The following is a 22,512-nucleotide window of genomic DNA, read 5'->3' as shown; positions in this document are numbered from 1 at the left end:
CTGTTCTCAGCAGGCTGCTTACCCTGCACTCTGCCGGGGACCCCTCCCCCCCACCTCGGCCATCAGACGAGACTCATGTAACACTTTTCCTGGGCAGCCTCGCTTGACCTTCACATTCAGTCGGTTGCCTCTGCTATGGTTTATTTGCTCCGGCAATAGCACCTCATTGCAGTTGAGGGTTTAGTGGCCCCTGCCCTTACTAGACTCCCAGATTTCTGAAGGCAGGATGTGAATCTGTCTGGTTAGGCATCCCCCCCAAGCCTGTGTTCCTGCCCTGCCACCTCATAGGGGCAATTTTCTCTTTTATTTTTTAACCTTTTAAAAAAATTGACCTACAGTTAATTTACAATGTGGTGTAAGTTTCAGGTGTACGGCAAAGTGAATCCGTTATATATAAACATGTTTATAAGTATGTGGAAAACTGAATATATATATGTTCTTCTTCAGATTCTTTTTCATTATAGGTCATTACAAGATATTAAATATAGTTCCCTGTGCTCTACAGTAGGTCCTTGGTGTTTATCTATTTTATATATAGCAGTGTGTATAGGTTAATCTCAAATTCCTAATTTACCCCTCCCCCCATTTTAACTTTTCTGTGTCTGTCTCCTTATTTGTAAAATGTGAAAATATAACACAACTTTCCTCATAGTCTGGAGGATAAATGACTGCGTGTGTGTGTGCTAGGCGTTACTGAGGACAGCGTTTGACGCACAGCAAGCCTAGGTAAGCGATGGTTTGCGTCGTTCCTGTCGCTGGCAGACATAGTAGTTGAAGTGGTATCTCCAGCACTGAGCACAGGACTGGGCAAGTCCTCTGTAAGATAAGAAAATCGGGGGCTTCCCTGGTGGCGCAGTGGTTGCGAGTCCGCCTGCCGATGCGGGGGACGCGGGTTCGTGCCCCGGTCCGGGAAGATCCCACGTGCCGCGGAGCGGCTGGGCCCGTGAGCCGTGGCCGCTGAGCCTGCGCGTCCGGAGCCTGTGCTTCGCAACGGGAGAGGCCACAACAGTGTAGAGGCCCGCGTACCGCAAAAAAAAAAAAAAAAAAAAAAAAGATAAGAAAATCGGAAGGTGCTACAAGCGGCCTGGCAGCCCGTTTGGATTAAGCTCACCTTTATCATTTTGCAGATGGGGAAACCGGAGGCATGTGTAATCCCAATTTCAGTCTTATCTCTGACTTTACTGGCCTCCGAGGCAAATATTTAATGTTAGTTTATAGCTGACACTAACAGCTTCCGTTAATATTTGATAAAGGCGACAAAACGAAACTCTTCTCATCAGAAGAGGTGATTAGGTTACAACTAACAATAGTTACACCTCAGGTCCCATACAGTATGGGACTACTGGCTCATTCTCAAGAAAGCCTTGCTCATCTAGCTGTTTTATTAAATAAAGTGCAGCCCCCAGGAAATTGAGCCATATACCCGCATCTTTCCTGTGGACCCGGGGAGCCCATCCATCACCTCGTCACCTCCTGCTGTCTTGACCACTGTCCTTGGACCCATGGCTGGACTTTGTTGACTCACCAGGCTGCTGGCTTCCCTGGAGGGAGCCTCCCAGCAGACTCAGCTCGTCCTTCTCTGGGGCTCCTCTCTCCCCCCTCTCTCCTTCCCCCTCCTCCTCCGCAGAGCCCACCCTAATGCACAGGGCTGACTGAGCTGGCCTTTGCCAAGGTGCCAGGAACAGTCAGCAGATGACTAAAACCTCTTTCACACAGAACACGTCTGGGCCCACAGATCCACAGCTAGAACGTTTTAGAGTTGGAGACCAAACTGTCTCCTTTCCGTATACACAAAGGCAGGAATAACCAGAGCAAGGCTAATTTTTTAAATGCAAGTCTATACTTTTCACCTTTTTCTCAAGGTTGTTTCTATGCCTCTCATTTCTTTCTCTGCCTTCAATCACCCTCTTTTCCCCTCTGGGATTTTTTTTGGTTGCTGTTGTTGTTTTCTTTTTTTCTTTCTTTTTTGTTTTTTGCCCCAAGTCTGGTCTAAAGGAGTTCTGTTCTCATTTCCTCTTTCCTCTCTAAGGGTATGACGCTATGTGAACACCTAGCCAGAATTTGGCAGAAAGGCATAAAAAAGCAGAAGGAATCAGACCCGTAAAGTGAGGCTCCCCACCCTGAAAACACTGCTCTGGAGAGTTCCACCCGGCATTCCCCCAATGCTCATAGATACAGGAACATGAGTCATCAATGAGACAGTGTTACGACCGGCCGTTCTCCCGCCAGCCTCCCTAAAAAAGAAGAGGAAGTGGCCTCTGACAATGGGATGTATGAACAAGAGTTCCCCACATGGCACAAAGCATGAGAACTTCTGCCGTAGACTTCTGCTCTGGTTAGGGGGTGCTGGGCTCATGTTTGGTTTTCAAACCTCAAATCTGAAGAAAAATGTCACTCGAAGTATGATTTGTGGGGAATAATAGAAAGGCTGATTCAGAAGGAAAAACAAAGGCCAAATAGTACTACTGTTATATGACTTCTATGATTTTTTTTAAAATAATTATAATTTTAAAAGGAATATTTGGCAATTCCGAGAAAATGAAATGAAAAGAGCAATAACTGCCTTTAAAGCACACAAAGCGATACGATGGAAGAAAAAAAGATCAATTAGCCGCACTGGTCAATAAAGCTGGAATGAGATGCAATTAAGCTTGCCCAAAGAAATGTTTGATGAAGGATTCCAAAAAGCTCTCTAATTGTGGGGAAAGGAAAGAAGATTCTGAGGTGAATCTGACAAGAGAGGTTACAATTTGTTAATGCCGCAGATTGAAATGAGAAACCCAACAACTAGAGTTGGTTAGGACAACACAGCACCACTCCTAAAATGGATAATTATGCTCCATTCTCTAGTTAAAGGAATCTAGACCAGCTTTAACATCTTTAGCCACGTTCTTTCCAGATATCTCAGAACCATGTGAGTTAATATGCGTGGCTAGACCAGCCCTCAACGCGCTCCGCTGTGAGTGCAATTCATCAAGGGAAAAGGGCAATTCATCAAGCCACCAAGCTTTGATCCCCTTGGGTGCCAAACAATATCTGCTGATGATCTGCTCAACACCCATAACATCACCTTGGGAAAAATACGATTTTAGGCAAATGGAAAATAGGAAGGATTAGAAATGATTAGACAGTCTATAACTGTACAACCCATCTATGGTTAAAAACTATGTTTCTGGGACTTCCCTGGCAATCCAGAGGTTAAGACTCCGTGCTTCCACTGCAGGGGGCGTGGGTTCGATCCCTGGTTGGGGGACTAGGACCCCACATGCCACATGGCAAGGCAAAAAAAAACAACTATATCTCTGTTTCCTTTGATTCCACCAGCAATCTAGAAAGAATGAATTTTCATTGGTTATTCAGAAAATGTTAGCGTTCAGGATTGATACACTGAATCCCTTTTCTTTTTCTGGTCTTTTCCGCCCGAGGGGAGAGAATGCCTCCAAATCTCAGGCTGATATTCCTCACCTCGCAGCCAACAGCTGTCCCCCACAACCGTACCTCCTGTTCCTGGGACCCGTCATTCCCACCTCCTTCCTTGCTGAGGAAAAGCAGACTTTTCTGGAATTGGCAGTACACTGGCCTTTTTCTCTACTTGTATCCTAAAGAAAAAGAAAACCTGTTTCAGAGAACAAGAAGTAGATTCCCCCAAAACAAACTCTTTAAGTAAGCAGTGTGTGTGCCTTGGTTATAAGCCACAAGCAATGAAAGGGCATATCTATGCATGAACTGGCAGTTCCCCGGGTCTTGTCATTCTCACCAGAGAGGCAGACTCAGCAAACCAATTAACTAATTAAACCAATTAACCAAATGTGTAATTAACCTTGAGAACAGAGATGTCAACACAAGCCCAACAAAGAAATTACCCTCCTTCTGGAATTGCCTGGTGGCTTTTAAGCCTTATGGTTATCTGTCTTAAAGGCATATCCACAAAGAAAAAACTCTCTGGGCACAGAATTAGCGGCCAAGCAATAATATCATATAGATGGGATGGAATCAAGCCAAGGGCAGTGCTTCCCAACCCCACTACAGTCCATTATCTGTCAGTAAATACACAAGGGTTTTGGAGGACATTGTCCACAAAACACTGGCCAATTCATGGTCATTTCTTTTGAGAACACACATGTCCATTACGAGGAACAGGGGAATAGCTCGAAATGTTCAAACTAGCCCCTACAAGAAGATGGTCAAGCACCTGGTAATTCAAACAGTTGGTCCTAGGAGAAAAGGAACCAAGAAAGGGATGACAAAAATGTTTGTAGAAGTTTAATCTGTGCACAGAAATCCCCAGAAAGATGAACTGGTGCACCTGTAGGAACGCTTGGCTCCATGCAATTCTGTGGAAATTCATCTTTGCCAAACAGTAAATTCACGCCTTTCCATAATCACTTTTAAGTAGCTCACCCTACAAAATTTGGGTTTTCAAGTAGCTTCAGGAATGTTATTTAGCATGAATGATGTAAAAGACACTGAGCTAAGCCTGTTCGCTTTTAGTAGCTTAGCTTATATTTAGGGGTAAAACTCAGAAAAAAAAAGTAACCTACAAAAATTTATATGTTAAGAACTGAATAGATAATATAGACTAGAGTCAAATATCTAATGACTGAGGGAGAATGACTGAGACTTTAGACCACTTCTTATCCCATTTCAGAGAAACCAAAATCGTGATGGAGAGGTACATACAATCAAATCATTTTGCAGGGGAAGTGAAAGCTAGAGCATTAGGAAATGTGAAGCTTATCAGGAGAATAAATATGTATGTGAAATCTCATACTGGATTTTCCTGTTCCACTTTCATAAAAGATGCAATTTTCGACATTGACCTTGGGCAAGATCAAAGCTCACCTGTGCTAAGTCAGCACACACTTTCTAATCCTTAAGTAAAAAGATACACTTGTGAACAGTAACACTCAGCCAAGTTCACAGACTCTGCACACAATCGGGGACTTAAAGAGTAATTTATAACCAGGCAAGGATGTTTAAGGAACCATGTTTCATTCTCTAAACCAAGGATCCCGTTCCTGCCCCAAGTGTACAGAAAGCATGACTTCAATTAACCTCTCTGGGCCTCCATTTCCCCATCTGAAAAAAAAGAAGGGGTTTTGGAGTAGAACATCCTGTGATCCTTCTCGTGGTTCAGATAGACTGTTTTTATTTTCCACCAATAAGGGACGAGCCTCTCTGACAACAAACACTCCTAATACTTTGGATCAACCAGAACACTGAAAATTTGGTCCAAAAAACCTTTCTTAAGATAAAGAGATAGCATTTCCCTGAGAATAATTCCAGTCTCATTGAAACTTTAGCCAGGGAACTTATCAAATAAAGAAACCACCTAGTTCCAGACCGCGGGCAGAGTCCAAGAAAGTCAAACCCACGGCCTCATGGGAATTTAGAATTACACAGTTGTTGGTCAGGTTGAGAGTAAAGAATGTGAAGTTGTTTATCGGAGATTCTCCAAGACCATGTGAGCTGGGGCTCAGTGTTTTACAATCATACAATTGAAGAAAGCAAACTTCTAAAAAGAAGATGTGTATCCTCTCCTAGAGACTGTGTACTGCCGAGTGAAGCACTGATCCTCACTCAGTGGGCTCTTGTTTATCTCCGCCGCACCCCCAAAACAAGATGGCGTCCACACAGGCTGAGTCTCGAGCACGGATGGATGGTGGTAATAAGAGACTGAATTCCAGTTCTAAGTAAGGTGCTTCATACAAATAAAACAGATTTTGTTCTGTCTATCTCTATGCAAATCAAGTGCCTTACTACTGACATGGTATGGATTTATTAATAATTATAATGTTTGATGTACTGTTAATATTACATGTGAGATGTTCAAATGTTTTAATTCCATTGAATAAATTCTGAGACAATCAAAAAACATATTAAAAGTAAGTCTATGATACATATCATTATATGTATAAAAACATGGGTTAGTCTGTTTGGTAGATTGGGTGGCTTATAAACAACAGAAACTTTTTTCTCACAGTTCTGGAGGCTGAGAAGTCCAAGATCAAGGCTCTGGTAGACTTGGTATCTGTTTCATAGATGGCCATATTCCTGCTGTGACCTTACATGGCAAAAGGGGGAAGGAGCTCTCTGGGTCTCTCTTTTTTTTTTTTTTTTCCTGAATTTTATTTTATTTTATTTTTTATACAGCAGGTCCTTATTAGTCATCAGTTTTATACACACCACTGTATACATGTCAATCCCAATCTCCCAATTCATCACACCACCACCACCCCCCCGCCACTTTTCCCCCTTGGTGTCCCTAGGTTTGTTCTCTACATCTGTGTCTCAATTTCTGCCCTGCAACCGGTTCATCTGTACCATTTTTCTAGATTCCACATATATGCGTTAATATACAATAATTGTTTTTCTCTTTCTGACTTACTTTACTCTCTGTGACAGTCTCTAGATCCATCCGTGTCTCAACAAATGACCCAATTTCGTTCCTTTTTATGGCTGAGTAATATTCCATTGTATATATGTACCACATCTTCTTTATCCATTCGTCTGTTGATGGACATTTAGGTTGCTTCCATGACCTGGCTATTGTAAACAGTGCTGCAATGAACATTGAGGTGCATGTGTCTTTTTGAATTATGGTTCTCTCTGGGTATATGCCCAGTAGTGGGATTGCTAGATCATAGGGTAATTCTATTTTTAGTTTTTTAAGGAACCTCCATACTGTTCTCCATACTGGCTGTATCAATTTACATGCCCACCAACAGTGCAAGAGGATTCCCTTTTTTCCACACCCTCTCCAGCATTTGCTGTTTGTAGATTTTCTGATGATGCCCATTCTAACTGGTGTGAGGTGATACCTCATTGTACTTTTGATTTGCATTTCTCTAATAATTAGTGATGTTGGGCAGCTTTTCATGTGCTTCTTGGCCATCGGTATGTCTTCTTTGGAGAAATGTCTATTTAGGTCTTCTGCCCATTTTTGGATTGGGTTGTTTGTTTTTTTACTGTTGAGCTGCGTGAGATGTTTATACATTTTGGAGATTAATCCTTTGTCCGTTGATTCGTTTGCAAATATTTTCTGCCATTCTGAGGGTTGTCTTTTCATCTTGTTTATGGTTTCCTTTGCTGTGCAAAAGCTTTGAAATTTCATTAGGTCCCATTTGTTTATTTTTCTTTTTATTCCCATTACTCTAGGAGGTGGATCAAAAAAGATCTTGCTGTGATTTACGTCAAAGAGTGTTCTTCCTGTGTTTTCCTCTAAGAGTTTTATAGTGTCCGGTCTTACATGTAGGTCTTTAATCCATTTTGAGTTTAGTTTTGTGTATGGTGTTAGGGAGTGTTCTAATTTCATTCTTTTACATGTACCTGTCCAGTTTTCCCAGCACCACTTATTGAAGAGACTGTCTTCTCTCCATTGTATATCCTTGCCTCCTTTTGTCATAGATTAGTTGACCGTAGGTGCGTGGGTTTTTCTCTGGGCTTTCAATCTTGTTCCATTGATCTATGCTTCTGTTTTTGTGCCAGTACCCTACTGTCTTGATTACTGTAGCTTTACAGTATAGTCTGAAGTCAGACTATTTGGCTATTCGGGGGTCTTTTGTGTCTCCATAAAGTTTTAACATTTTTTGTTTTAGTTCCATAAAAAATGCTATTGGTAATTTGATAGGGATTGCATTGATTCTGTAGATTGCTTTGGGTAGTATACTCATTTTCACAATATTGATTCTTCCAATCCAAGAACATGGTATATCTCTCCATCTGTTGGTATCATCTTTAATTTTTTTCATCAGTGTCTTATAGTTTTCTGCATACAGGTCTTTTGTCTCCCTAGGTAGGTTTATTCCTAGGTATTTTTTTCTTTTTCTTGCAATAGTAAATGGGAGTGTTTCCATAATTTCTCTTTCAGATTTTTCATCATTAGTGTGTAGGAATGCAAGAGATTTCTGTGCATTAATTTTGTATCTAATCAAATTCATTGATTAGCTCTAGTAGTTTTCTGGTGGCATCTTTAGGATTCTCTATGTATAGTATCATATCACCCGCAAACAGTGACAGTTTTACTTCTTCTTTTCCAATTTGTATTCCTTTTATTTGTTTTTCTTCTCTGATTGCTGTGGCTAGGACTTCCAAAACTGTGTTGAATAATAGTGGCGAGAGTGGACATCCTTGTCTTGTTCCTGATCTTAGAGGAAATGCTTTCAGTTTTTCACCATTGAGAATGATGTTTGCTGTGGGTTTGTCGTATATGGCCTTTTATTATGTTGAGGTAGGTTCCCTCTATGCCCACTTTCTGGAGAGTTTTTATACTAAATGGGTGTTGAATTTTGTCAGAAGTTTTTTCTGCATCTATTGAGATGATCATATGGTTTTTATTCTTCACTTTGTTAATATGGTGTATCACATTGATTGATTTGCGTATATTGAAGAATCCTTGAATCCCTGGGATAAATCCCACTTGATCATGGTGTAGGATCCTTTTAATGTGTTGTTGGATTCTGTTTGCTACCATTTTGTTGAGGATTTTTGCATCTATATTCATCAGTGATATTAGTCTGTAATTTTCTTTTTTTGTAGTATCTTTGCCTGGTTTTGGTATCAGGGTGATTGTGGCCTCATAGATTGAGTTTGGGAGCGTTCCTTCCTCTGCAATTTTTTGGAAGTGTTTGAGAAGGATGGGTGTTAGCTCTTCTCTGAATGTTTGATAGAATTCACTGTGAAGCCATCTGGTCCTGGACTTCTGTTTGTTGGAAGATTTTTAATCCCAGTTTCAATTTCATTACTTGTGATTGGTCTGTTCATATTTTCTATTTCTTCCTGGTTCGGTCTTGGAAGGTTATACCTTTCTGAGAATTTGTCCATTTCTTCCAGGTTGTCCATTTTACTGGCATAGAGTTGCTTGTAGTAGTCTCTTAGGATGCTTTGTATTTCTGCGGTGTCTTTTGTAACTTCTCCTTTTTCGCTTTCTAATTTTATTGATTTGAGTCCTCTCCCTCTTCTTCTTGATGAGTCTGGCTAATGGTTTATCAACTTTGTTTATCTTCTCAAAGAACCAACTTTTAGTTTTATTGATCTTTGCTATTGTTTTCTTTGTTCTATTTCATTTATTTCTGCTCTGATCTTTACAGTTTCTTTCCTTCTGCTAACGTTGGGTTGTGTTTGTTCTTCTTTCTCTAGTTCCTGTAGCTGTAACGTTAGATTGTTTATTTGAGATTTTTCTTGTTTCTGGAGGTAGGCTTATATAGCTATAAACTTCCCTTTAAGAACTGCTTTTGCTGCATCCCATAGGTTTTGGATCATCCTGTTTTCATTGTCATTTGTCTGTAGGTATTTTCTGATTTCTTCAGTGATCTCTTGGTTATTTAGTAACGTATAGTTTAGCCTCCATGTGTTTGTGTTTTTTATGTTTTTCTCTCTGTAATTCCTTTCTAATCTCATAGCATTGTGGTCAGAAAAGATGCTTGATATGATTTCAATTTTCTTAAATTTACTGAGGTTTGATTTGTGACCCAAGACGTGATCTATCCTGGAGAATGTTCTGTGCACACTTCAGAAGAAAGTGTAATCTGCTGTTTTTGGATGGAATGTCCTATAAATATCAATTAAAATCTATCTGGTCTATTGTGTCATTTAAAGCTTCTGTTTCCTTATTTATTTTCATTTTGGATGATCTGTCCATTAGTGTAAGTGAGGTGTTAAAGTCCCCCACTATTATTGTTTTACTGTCGATTACCTCTTTTATAGCTGTTAGCAGTTGCCTTATGTATTGAGGTGCTCCTATGTTGGATGCATATATATTTATAATTATTATATCTTCTTCTTGGATTAATCCCTTGATCATTTTGTAGTGTCCTTCCCTGTCTCTTGTAACATTCTTTATTTTCAAGTCTATTTTATCTGATATGAGTATTGGTTCTCCAGCTTTCTTTTGATTTCCATTCACATGGAATATCTTTTTCCATCCCCTCACTTTCAGTCTGAATGTGTCCCTAGGTCTGAAGTGGGTCTCTTGTAGACAGCGTAAGTATGGGTCTTGTTTTTGTATCCATTCAGCAAGCCTGTGTCTTTTGGTTGGAGCATTTAATGTATTCACATTTAAGGTAATTATCGATATGTATGTTCCTATGACCATTTTCTTAATTGTTTTGGGTTTGTTTTTGTAGGTCCGTTTCTTCTCTTGTGTTTCCCACTTAGAGAAGTTCCTTTAGCATTTGTTGTGGAGCTGGTTTAGTGGTGCTGAATTCTCTTAGCTTTTGCTTGTCTGTAAAGGTTTTGATTCCTCCATCGAATCTGAATGAGAACCTTGCTGGGTAGAGTAATCGTGGTTGTAGGTTCTTCCCTTTCATCACTTTAAGTATATCATGCCACTCCCTTCTGGCTTGTAGAGTTTCTGCTGAGAAATCAGCTGTTAACCTTATGGGACTTCCCTTGTATGCTATCTGTCATTTTTCCCTTGCTGCTTTCAATAATTTTTCTTTGTCTTTAATTTTTGCCAATTTGATTCCTATGTGTCTCGGTGTGTTTCTCCTTGGGTTTATCCTGCCTGGGACTCTCTGAGCTTCCTGGACTTGGGTAGCTATTTCCTTTCCCATGTTCCAGAAGTTTTCGACTATAATCTCTTCAAATATTTTCTCCGGTCCTTTCTCTCTCTTCTCCTTCTGGGACCCCTATAATGCGAATGTTGTTGCGTTTAATGTTGTCCCAGAGGTCTCTTAGGCCATCTTCATTTCTTTTCATTCTTTTTTCTTTATTCTGTTCCATGACAGTGAATTCCAGCATTCTGCCTTCCAGGTCACTTATCCGTTCTTCTGCCTCAGTTATTCTGCTATTGATTCTTTCTAGTGTAGTTTTCATTTCAGTTATTTTATTGTTCATCTCTGTTTGTTTGTTTTTAATTCTTCTGGTTCTTTGTTAAACATTTCTTGCATCTTCTCGATCTTTGCCTCCGTTGTTTTTCCCGAGGCCCTGGATCATCTTCATTATCATTATTCTGAATTCTTTTTCTGGAACGTTGCCTATCTCCACTTCATTTAGTTGTTTTTCTGGGGTTTTATCTTGTTCCTTCATCTGGTACATAGCCCTCTGCCTTTTCATCTTGTCTGTCTTTCTGTGAATGTGGTTTTTGTTCCACAGGCTGCAGGATTATAGTTCTTCTTGCTTCTGCTGTCTGCCCTCTGGTGGATGAGGCTATCTAAGAGGCTTACGCAAGTTTTCTGATGAGAGGGACTGGTGGTGGGTATAGCTGACTGTTGCTCTGGTGGGCAGAGCTCAGTAAAAGTTTAATCTGCTTGACTGCTGATGGGTGGGGCTGGGTTCCCTCCCTGTTGGTTGTTTGGCCTGAGGCAACCCAACACTGCAGCCTACCTGGGCTCTTTGGTGGGGCTAATGCCGGACTCTGGGAGGGCTCAGGCCAAGGAGTACTTCCCAGAATTTCTGCTGCCAGTGTCCTCATCCCCACGTTGAGCTACAGCCACACCTCGCCTCTGCAGGAGACCCCCCAACACTAACTGGTAGGTCTGGTTCAGTCTCCCCTGGGGTCACTGCTCCTTCCCCTGGGTCCCGATGTGCGCACTACTTTGTGTGTGTCCTCCAAGAGTGGAGTCTGTTTCCCCCAGTCCTGTCGAAGTCCTGCAATCAATTCCCAGTAGCCTTCAAAGTTTGATTCTCTAGGAATTCCTCCTCCCGTTGCCAGACCCCCAGGTTGGGAAGCCAGACTTGGGGCTCAGAACCTTCACTCCAGTAGGTGGACTTCTGTGGTGTAAGTGTTCTCCAGTCTGTGAGTCACCCACCCAGCAGTTATTGGATTTGATTTTGCTGTGATTGTGCCCCTCCTACCATCTCATTGTGGCTTCTCCTTTGTCTTTGGATGAGAGGTATCTTTTTTGGTGAGTTCTAGTGTCTTCCAGTCGATGATTGTCCAGCAGCTAGTAGTGATTCTGGTGTTCTTGCAAGAGGGAGTGAGAGCACATCCTTCTACTCCGCCATCTTGGTTCCAATCCCAGCTTCTGTGGGAGGAGTCTGGCATGGCTTCTCTGGGTCCTCTGCTTATGGTCTCAAAAGGCTGCAATCTGGGCTTCCCTAGTGGTGCAGTGGTTGAGAGTCCGCCTGCCAATGCAGGGGACACGGGTTCATGCCCCGTTCCGGGAAGATCCCACATGCTGCAGAGCAGCTAGGCCCCTGAGCCATGGCCGCTGAGCCTGCGCGTCCGGAGCCTGTGCTCCGCAAAGGGAGAGGCCACAACAGTGAGAGGCCCGCGTACCACAAAAAACAAAAAAAGGCTGCAATCATAGTTTCTGCCAGAGCTGAGGTCTCATCTCAGATTCCATTAGGGAAGGATCTACTTCCAAATTCACTTAATTCTTCTGGCAATGAGTTTATCTCTGCTATTTAAATTATGTATCCTTTTCAAAAGCACAAGAGTGTACATTCTTGTACTCTGGGTCTCCTTTCTAAGCATGCTAATCCCATTCACAAGGGCTCCAGCATCATGACCTAATCACCTCCCAAAAACCCCACTTTTTTTTTTTTTTTTTTGCGGTACGTGGGCCTCTCGCTGTTGTGGCCTCTTCCGTTGCAAAGCACAGGCTCCAGACGCGCAGGCTCAGCGGCCATGGCTCACGGGCCCAGCCGCTCCGCGGCATGTGGGATCTTCCCGGACCGGGGCACAAACCCGCGTCCCCTGCATCGGCAGGCGGAGTCTCAACCACTGCGCCACCAGGGAAGGCCCCCACTTTTTACATTAAGATTTCAACATATGAATTGGGGGGGGACATAAACTTTCAGTCTATAACAAACATGTGCACTTCAATGCCATTTCTTTCAGACTTACATTAATTCTCTAAACAAACACTTATTGAACACATGCTCAGTGCCTGCCTAGGTCTGGAAATATGGTTAGAATTGGGGATAAATAAGTCAGTCATAGTTCATATGCTCAGGGATATTGTAAACTATAATCATATAAAGATATATATTGGAGTAATTAATACAAAGCTTCAGTATTTAATGTCACAAGAATTTTGGCTTTTTATATTCCATGAACTGTTTTGTGAGTATGTTGTTTCTTCTAAACAGTGAATGACAGGAAAGAAATACAGATAAATTTGGTAATGTATTCAAGCATACCATAATGTATACAATTTTTGAAAATCATTTACAAGACAAATGGCAAATTAATTTTTAGGATACTGAACATTCAAGGGAAGGTCACATATTAGGATCATTTTTTTTTTTTTTAAGAGGGAGACGTGACTTTATTAGATGAGTTGGTCCTTAACAGGTACTTGGTGGATTAGGCTGCTTTGGGCTGTGCTGGCGTTCTCCCACTCCCGCTGGCAGGCAGGGTCCAACTCAAAGCAGCGCCAAAGCCGCAGGGTCTCATCTGCTGCTGCTGATGCCACTGTAGCCCCATCTGGGCTCATGGTCAGACTAAGGACCCGGGCTGTGTGACCTTTCAGCTCAGCCACCTTGGCCATGGTTGGGTACTTCCAAATAACCAGCTGGCTCTGGGCAAAGCCACGGCCTGAGATGAGCTCCTTGTAGTGGGGAGACCAGAGGCTGCAGCACACCTGGAAACGGGCATCCACAGCACTGAGGCCCCAGAGCAGACGTTCCAGAGACGAATGTGTCGATCACTTGTGGCCCCCCCCAGTTGCCAGGACCTTGGGCTGCCAGGGACACCAAGCTACAGCCTTGACAGCCTCTTGATGCTGGGTGAGTGTCTGCAGAGGACCCGGCCACCCTCTCCAGAAGCACTAGGCCACACGTCGACCAAGTTATCGTTGCCGCCACTGGCTAAATGTCGTCCATCTGGGGCCCAGCGCAGACCACACACTTCCTGGCTGTGGCCACTCAGTGTGGCCACATGGTGTCCTGCTGCCCGAACATCCTGGGGTGGGATGTGGCCAGAGCGTGAACCACTCCACAGGATACAGCCATTCCAACCGAGGGAGCCCGCTCGGGCAGAATGGCCGTGTTCCGAAGCCGTGTCTGCTGTTGCACGTCCCATAGCCGCACCTCAGCACTGCTGGTACCCACAGCCAGGCAGCTGCCCTCCGTGATCGAGGCCGCAGAAGATGTATAGTCCCCAGGCTGCTCCATTTGCAGCAGCTGCAGGATGTCACCAGAGCTAGCACTCCACAAGTACACACTGTTGTCCAAAGCCACAGCCCGTGTATTCCCAGAGCTCCAATCCACACGGTTCAGGTAGTAGTGATTCCGGATTTCCGGGGCGTCCAGGATGTCTGGCAGGGAAGGAATGTAACTGCTGGGCTTCCTGCTGGAGCTGGGCGTGGCCTTCTGGCTATAGAGCACTTTCAGTCTGTTCCGGTAACACTCTGGGGCATTTTGTGGTTTTCCACTGAGCAGAAGGATCTTGGCTTCCTCCACATGAAACCCGTTCAGGTTCAAAGCTCATGCTTTCTGATGTTTCTTCTTGGTGGGCGTCTGTCTGTCTTCGGGCTGGTTCTCCTTGCTCGGGAGGAAGCTAGCGACCTCCATCCGAGAAGCACTGCGACGGGGGGATAGAGAGATCGCCTCCAGGTTTGCTGGGAGTGGTCTGAATCTTGGAGCTGGATTTGCCGGGAGTTCGGCCCCGGGGTCCTCCCGGCGCTGTGGGATTGGCTGGCTGCCTGCATAGGCGAGGGGCCCGGCCCGAGGCTTCCTTCGCTTCCGCTGCCAGCGCGCAGGGGCTGCGTTGGGCATGGGTGTAGCCGGCTGCAGCAGCGAGTGCAGGTCCCCCTCGAACGCGAACTGGGCCGAGGGAGCGTCCCCAGTTCGCTCGGCGCAGCCGCCTCTCACCGTCAGGTCAAAGCAGCCTCCGATCCCAGACCTTAGGATCAGCATTAAATGTTTGCATCTAGAAAAGAAAATGATTGTAACAGTTTTAAGGATATTACACGGCTCTAATTTGCTTGTATTTTACAGACTTCAAAAACACCGAAAGATTTGTTTATAAAGGCTTCCAGATGATACTTTTTTTTTTTTTTTTTTGGCTGTGTTGGGTCTTCGTTGCTGCGCGCGGGCTTTCTCTAGTTGCGGCGAGCGGGGGCCACTCTAAATTGCGGTGCATGGGCTTCTCGTTGTCATGGCTTCTCCTGTTGTGGAGCACGGGCTCTAGGCGCGCGGGCTTCAGTAGTTGTAGCACACGGACTCAGTAGTTGTGGTACACGGGCTGAGTTGCTCCGAGGCATGTGGGATCTTCCCGGAGCAGGGCTTGAACCCGTGTCCCCTGCATTGGCAGGCGGATTCTTCACCACTGCGCCACCAGGGAAGCCCCAGATGATACTTTTATGACAGGGGGAATACAGAGACAAAAACTAGAAAGGAAACATTCAGAGCCCCTTTTACGAGTAAGGAGTCACTAGGCTGGAATCTCATCTGCAAAACTGACCGGCCACACAAAGGCCAAGCTACTTTCTCAGTCCAGAAGCTTGAGAAAATTCCCAGAATTCCTGGACAGTAAAGCACAATTTCCCAGAGCAGGGGCCCACTGCTCCCCTTCTTCCGGCCTCTGTGCCTTCACCCTCTCCTCCCCGCTCCCAGCGCTGGGCTCTGCCTCCTTACACGGGCTTTAACTGACATGTACGTAAAAGAAAATAAACATCTTACACTGAAATATAAAAATGTTGAAAGTTGTGGAATAAAGTGAATTCCCTCCTCACCTCAAAATGCTTACAGAGCTAATGGCCTTTACCCATAATGACATCACATCAAGTAGTTATCAGTACTGTTAGACTTTTTGGCCAGAACTGTGATTTACTCATCTTAACACATAGATTTGAGCGGATTTGCAATTAGAAATGATAAAAGATCCCTTTAGACTCTGGAGACTGAGTTTAGGAATAAAACTCAAAGAGCATGTTAGTAATTCAGCATTACCGAGATACACAGGAACAATGAATGAAAAACATGAAGTGCTGGGACCCTTGCAGTATAGATTTCCAGGCTAGATTAACTTTCTGAAAGCAAAGGCCACTTTTCTCCTCAATGATATGCAGCCGTTTCCCTGGAGCTGGGTCAGTGTTGCTTATGCTGCATTTAGACTCTACCCCATTGTCACAGAAAATTCTAGCGAAAGTCTGCCTGCAGTGCCATTGTGTATTTGAACGTTCGCTACAATGCTGTTTTTTATGGCAAAACACACACACACACACACACACACACACACACACACACACACACACGATGTTAGAGCGTCTCATAACTTAAGCTTTTGTTCCTAAATAGAAATAAATTCCTGAAAATTTCTTTCGGGAGAGACCTCACTTCTGCACAAGATGCTTTGCATATACTGATTGGTGAAGCAGTTTCCTTGAAAATAACCCAGTTTATTCATTGGATTTGGGAACTAGCATAAGTGAAATCACTGGCAAACAAAGCTTGAAACGATTTTTCCTCCATTTACTCTCTTTTAAATGGACTGATTTATGAATAGAGTCATCATAATGCAGACTCTGTTCGGGGAAAAAGCATATGTAAGTGACTGGAAAGGATTGGACGTATCTTCACAGTGTATTAACTCTCATGTATGATATACTCACAGTAGCTACTAAACCGTGTGGATACTTCTGCTTCGGAGTTGCTCTTAAACTCACCCAACTTACTCAATGGAGCTTGGGCATCTAGAACTGAAATACAATGCACAGTGAAAAAAAAAACTACTGTACAACCGCATGGTACCTTGACCACAAGGAGGGAAAGTAAACACAAGAACAGTGGGACCACAGTCACTTCCACTGGCAGATCTAAGTTTCAGGGAAATGCTGGCTTGCTTGCATTTTTCTTCTTTTTTAATTAAAAAAAAAAAAATCTACAACCAACCTGTCAGTTTACAGCCCTGGAAAGATTTTTGTTAGCCAAAATACAAACTTCCCAGAGGGGCTAAAGGCTCTCTCACACATAGGTCAATCAGCATAAATAGCTCTTTTCAATAAAATTAGTATTAGCATGTCTTTGACTATATGGTTATTAAACATAGATTATTACTGTTTCTTGATAGAGATGTCATTAAAATGAAGGGGTTTTTTCCTAAAATTAATAAGCAAAAATTACCAGATTGTACTATTAACATATTGACTCCAAATAAGATACACTGGAACTATTGATAATTTGAATTGCTGAAGCTTTTAAGATGTTTAAAATTCTTTATAGTTCTTACTCCTATAATCCTTCATGCATCTAGTTGTTGCTAATTCAACTGAAAAGATGAAAGGTTTGCCCAAAATATAGACTAAGTGCCGGGAAGAAGTGATTTTCTTGTTTCTCTCTCTCTCTCTCTCTCTCTCTCTCTCTTTTTCTTTTTAACATCAAGGTGGGAACAAGTACTGGTTTTAATTTTAAATAATCCTTCAAAATATTCGTGAAAAGGCTTATAAACAGTAAAAATCAACAAATAAAAAAAGGGCGGGAGGACAAAGAATTCACAGTTACCTAGCAGGGGAAAGCCCTCTGGAAAGAGTTTCAGCACATCGACTCCCATTAAGGAAAAATATTGAGCGAGTGATTGAACAGGAAAAACGTGAACACAGCGTTCATCATAAATATCAGTAAGCCAATAGCAGATCCTTGGTAACCAACGGGACCGCGGGTGGGGAGATTCTTGTTTGGGGCTGGAGTGGAAACCATATCAGATCATATATGGTGCTTGCTTCATCTGAACTCAGACTGTTGGTCTCTGTTCAGAATTAAATGATATGTTTGATAGTCTCCCAGAAACAAGGTTCTAGACTATCCACCAAGCTCACCTCTCCATCCACTGCCTTCAGCTTTAGTGCAGAGGGCTAAGTTTGCTAATCCCACAATTCTCGATGAAGACCTGTGGCTGTGAATTCTGAAGGTGATTCCCCCTTTCTCTCTTACAGCCCCAAAGATTGTTTCCTAGCTCGTGCAGCCCACAGAGGTTGACACAGAACCCAGGTGCCTCGGGTGGGGTTTAGTCGACTCTCCCACGTTTGAGAGAAGCAATGTAACACACTGCCTTCACCCACTCCGGTTTCCACCATGAATCTGTTCCTAGACCCCAAAGAATGGATGAATGCAACTGTGTAGCCAGGATGAAAGAACAAAGAAACAACCTTCCATTTCCATCTCTTTCTTTCTCCAGCCAGTTTATTAATAAATTATCATCTACAGAGCATTCACCACTCGAATACCTAGCCATTTTTATGAATGGCAAGACTAGAGAAAAAGCCCCCATATTATGAAAGTAGGGCTTCCCCTGGTGGCGCAGTGGTTGAGAATCCGCCTGCCGATGCAGGGGACGCGGGTTCGTGCCCCGGTCCGGGAAGATCCCACGTGCCGCGGAGCGGCTGGGCCCGTGAGCCGTGGCCACTGCGCCTGCGCGTCCGGAGCCTGCGCTCCGCAACGGGAGAGGCCACAACAGTGAGAGGCCCGCGTACCACCAAAAAAAAAAAAAAAAAGAAAGTAATATGGACTTAAAACCTGGTGGTGAATGCACGGCACTTCTCTGCTAGTGTGTAGCAAGCATACCTTGCAGTCCTGGTTAAAAGCTACCAACTTGTAAAACAGTTCAATAGGAAACTTTCACTTTGAAATTGTCAGCACTAGAGGAAGCATTTCAGATGCTTTTTACCCCAGATGAACCATTTTACCAACCACCATTAACTATCTCCACACTGATAATCATGCAGTTATGTTTGTCAGAAGCCCTGATCCCTTGAATAAATGTTACTGAGCCCACTATTTAAAGGAACCCGCTGGCAAATCCTTTGGCAAAGCAATGAAAAAGTTTACAGTCAAGCATGGCCCTCTAGTGCCTGCTTTGTAAGGCTATTGTTTCATGTTACTAGGTTTGCTAAAAGTAGGCCTTGCATATTGGCAATAAGCGTTTTCTCACCTCAACCTAATACCTTGCTATTTATTACCTGTACCGAGAATGTGCAGACCTCATGTGATGCATCTATTAAAGGGAAACCAATTAGAATAAACTTAGCCATCAGTTAAGCCACTCCTCATGTGAGGCATTGGCAAGTGACACTGAGAGACAGTGCGTTATTGTTTCAATGTACAAACAGGAGACTGATTATCTGGCTTTGAATCCCAGTTCTTATGAACGTCTCTAGACGTCAGATTCCACTTCTATAAAATGTGGATGACAATAATAGTATTTACCTTCTACCTTGAGCTGTTGTGAAAACAAATTAATCAGACAATGAATATGGTAAGTTAGCATGGTACCCGGCACATAAATGCTGAACAAGTGCTAGCTAGCGTTACCAGCACAAAGACCTACCACTTCAGAAAGGAACTGGAAAAGTCTCAGTACTGGCTCCAGTGGGACGTTGGAGGCCCACACTTACCATGGCAGCCTCAGCATCTTCCCTTTAAGTTCTTCCCCCAAGCTAGCCACAGAAAAGGGTTGAGCTGAATCAAGAGTTTCCACTGGCTTTGAACAAAGGTTGGCAGCCGTCACGGGGCCTCCATCCCTCCCATCCTCATTGGCTTCCACCCACATGGTGCCAAGTAGCAAATCAACAGGATGTGGAGTCATCTTCCGTGGTCCCAGCTGGCTCTGATTGTGCTATAATGACTTGGCTATTGCAGATGCTAGAATGAAATCATGTCTCAGCTTCACCTCTTGAATGCAATGTTGTTTATATTTGCCCGGTACTTCCCCCCTCCCCTTGGGTCTTTTAAAGATCATGCCAAATGCTTTGTTTCTTTTACCTGAATGAAGTTTTCCATTAAAATAGTTGAGAACAGTTAGTCTTCCTGATACTTTGTAGATCTGGAAGAGAGTTTTCACAGCTACATAGTCTTTCCCTCCCCAGAGTCTGGCTTCACGCTGAGCGAAAGTGATCCTTCTAAAAATCTAAACCAGATCATGCCACTCCTGTGTTCCAAAAACCAGAGTCCTTAGATGGCTTACAGGCACTAACATAATCTCCACTTGGCCCCACTTCCTCTTCCTCTACTCTCTTCCTGGCTTCCTTGCTTGTCTTTGTATACCCTCAAGTGCACTCCTACCTCAGGGCCTTTGCACCTGCTCTTGCCACTGCCTGGAATGCCCGTTGCCCCAGATATCTGTGCAGCTCAATTCCTTGCTTCCTTCTGGTCTCAGCTCAAATGTCACCTTATCAGGCAGCCTTTCTTCTATTATTCTATATCAGATAGAACTCTCCCTCTCACCCCTCTCTCTTTCCTTTTACTCTGCATGCATCACCACCTTGCATATTATATACTCACTGAGTTTTTGGCTGGCTCCTGCACTAAAATAGAAAGTTGATAAGAAAGCATCTACTTTGTTTGCCACTGTACCACCAGCACTTAGACCCCTGAAGGCGTTCAGTAGGTGCTCAATAAATGGTTATTAAACGTTCAAAGAACTACTCCCTAGGGGACTCAGCAGCAATCAGATCTCTCATTCTAATCTGCCTATTTACCCAACAAATGGTCGCATTGCTAACATCCTTCTTGTCAGTCTAGTCATTGTTCTTAACCTTCTTGTATTCTTTTAAGTTCTTTCTGTGCTTCCCACACATGACTCCACATTTCTTTTTCACCAGTATTCTGGGACACATTATATCACTCTCTACTCCCTGATTCCTTTTTTGTAATAATCTACACAACATTGTTTAAAAACACCCCACTCGGGCTTCCCTGGTGGTGCAGTGGTTGGGAGTCCGCCTGCCAATGCAGGGGACGCGGGTTCGTGCCCCAGTCCAGGAGGATCCCACACGCCACGGAGCGGCTAGGTCCGTGAGCCATGGCTGCTGAGCCTGTGCGTCCGGAGCCTGTGCTCCGCAGAAGGGGAGGCCACAGCAGTGAGGGGCCCACATACCACAAAAAACAAACAAACAAAAAAAAAAACCCACCCCACTCATAATAATGAACATGCTGTTTTCATTATGTATAATCTTGGTGCACATAGGTAGCAGTCCTTCTTTGGTTTTGCCTCAGCATTTTGTAGGTGCTCTGCAGCTCTGAGGTAAAATGAGCTGCTAGCAAGATGCATTATCTATACACAAACAGCTATGGTTGTATAAAGCCAAGCCGAGATCCTATGTGTATAAAGATCCTATAGTTATAAAGCCAAGAAGTTGGATGTTTGAATTGAGTTGTATCTTGTTTTCCAGTTCTTTCTTAAAAGCACTGACAAAGCATAAGTTTTGTGGCTAATATGGAATTTAAATTTCTCTGAGAAAGATAAGGAGGCAGCAGGACAAAAAGGCTGATAGGAAGACCCTGAATAGCCAAAGCAATCTTGAGAACGAAAAACGGAGCTGGAGGAATCAGGCTCCCTGACTTCAGACTATACTACAAAGCTACAGTAATCAAGGCAGTATGGTACTGGCACAAAAACAGAAATATAGATCAATGGAGGAGGATAGAAAGTCCAGAGGTAAACCCATGCACATATGCTCACCTTATCTTTGATAAAGGAGGCAGGAATGTTCAGTGGATAAAGGACAGCCTCTTCAATTAGTGGCGCTGGGAAAACTGGACAGGTACATGTAAAAGTATGAGATTAGAACACTCCCTAACACCATACACAAAAATAAGCTCAAAATGGATTAAAGACCTAAATGTAAGGCCAGAAACTATCAAACTCTTAGAGGACAACGTAGGCAGAACACTCTATGACATAAATCACAGCAAGATCCTTTTTGACCCACTTCCTAGAGAAATGGAAATTTTAAAAAAGTAAACAAATGGGACCTAATGAAACTTAAAAGCTTTTGCACAGCAAAGGAAACCATAAACAAGATGAAAAGACAACCCTCAGAATGGGAGAAAATATTTGCAAATGAAGCAACTGACAAAGGATTAATCTCCAAAATTTACAAGCAGCTCATGCAACTCAATAACAAAAAAAACAAACAATCCAATTTTTAAATGGGCAGAAGACCTAAATAGACATATCTTCAAAGAAGATATACAGATTGCCGACAAACACATGAAAGAATGCTCAACATCATTAATCATTAGAGAAATGCAAATCAAAACTACAATGAGATATCATCTCACACCGGTCAGAATGGCCATCATCAAAAAATCTGGAAACAGGGCTTCCCTGGTGGCGCAGTGGTTGAGAGTCCACCTGCCGATGCAGGGGACACGGGTTCGTGCCCTAGTCTGGGAGGATCCCACATGCCGTGGGAGCCATGGCCGCTGAGCCTGCATATCCGGAGCCTGTCCTCTACGGCGGGAGAGGCCACAACAGTGAGAGGCCCGCGTACTGCAAAAAAAAAAAAAAAAAAAAATGGAAACAGTAAATGCTGGAGAGGGTGTAGAGAAAAGGGAACACTCTTGCACTGCTGGTGGGAATGTAAATTGATACAGCCACTATGGAGAACAGTATGGAGGTTCCTTAAAAAACTACAAATAGAACTACCATATGACCCAGCAATACCACTACTGGGCATATACCCTGAGAAAACCATAATTCAAAAAGAGTCATGTACCAAAATGTTCATTGCAGCTCTATTTACGATAGCCAGGACATGGAAGCAACCTAAGTGTCCACCATCGGATGAATGGATAAAGAAGATATGGCACATATAGACAATGGAATATTACTCAGCCATAAAA

The 22,512-nt window shown here is 43.3% G+C and overlaps 1 pseudogene; it reads right to left on the bottom strand.

The window, feature by feature from the left end:
* Window positions 1-13,217: 13,217 nt before the first annotated feature.
* On the bottom strand, window positions 13,218-14,805 carry LOC131754952 (cell division cycle protein 20 homolog pseudogene; annotated as a pseudogene).
* Window positions 14,806-22,512: the final 7,707 nt, after the last annotated feature.

This window comes from Kogia breviceps, chromosome 4 (genome assembly GCF_026419965.1).
Source record: "Kogia breviceps isolate mKogBre1 chromosome 4, mKogBre1 haplotype 1, whole genome shotgun sequence".
Classification (NCBI taxonomy): Eukaryota; Metazoa; Chordata; class Mammalia; order Artiodactyla; family Physeteridae; genus Kogia; species Kogia breviceps.
This window is presented reverse-complemented; position numbering and strand designations above follow the sequence as displayed.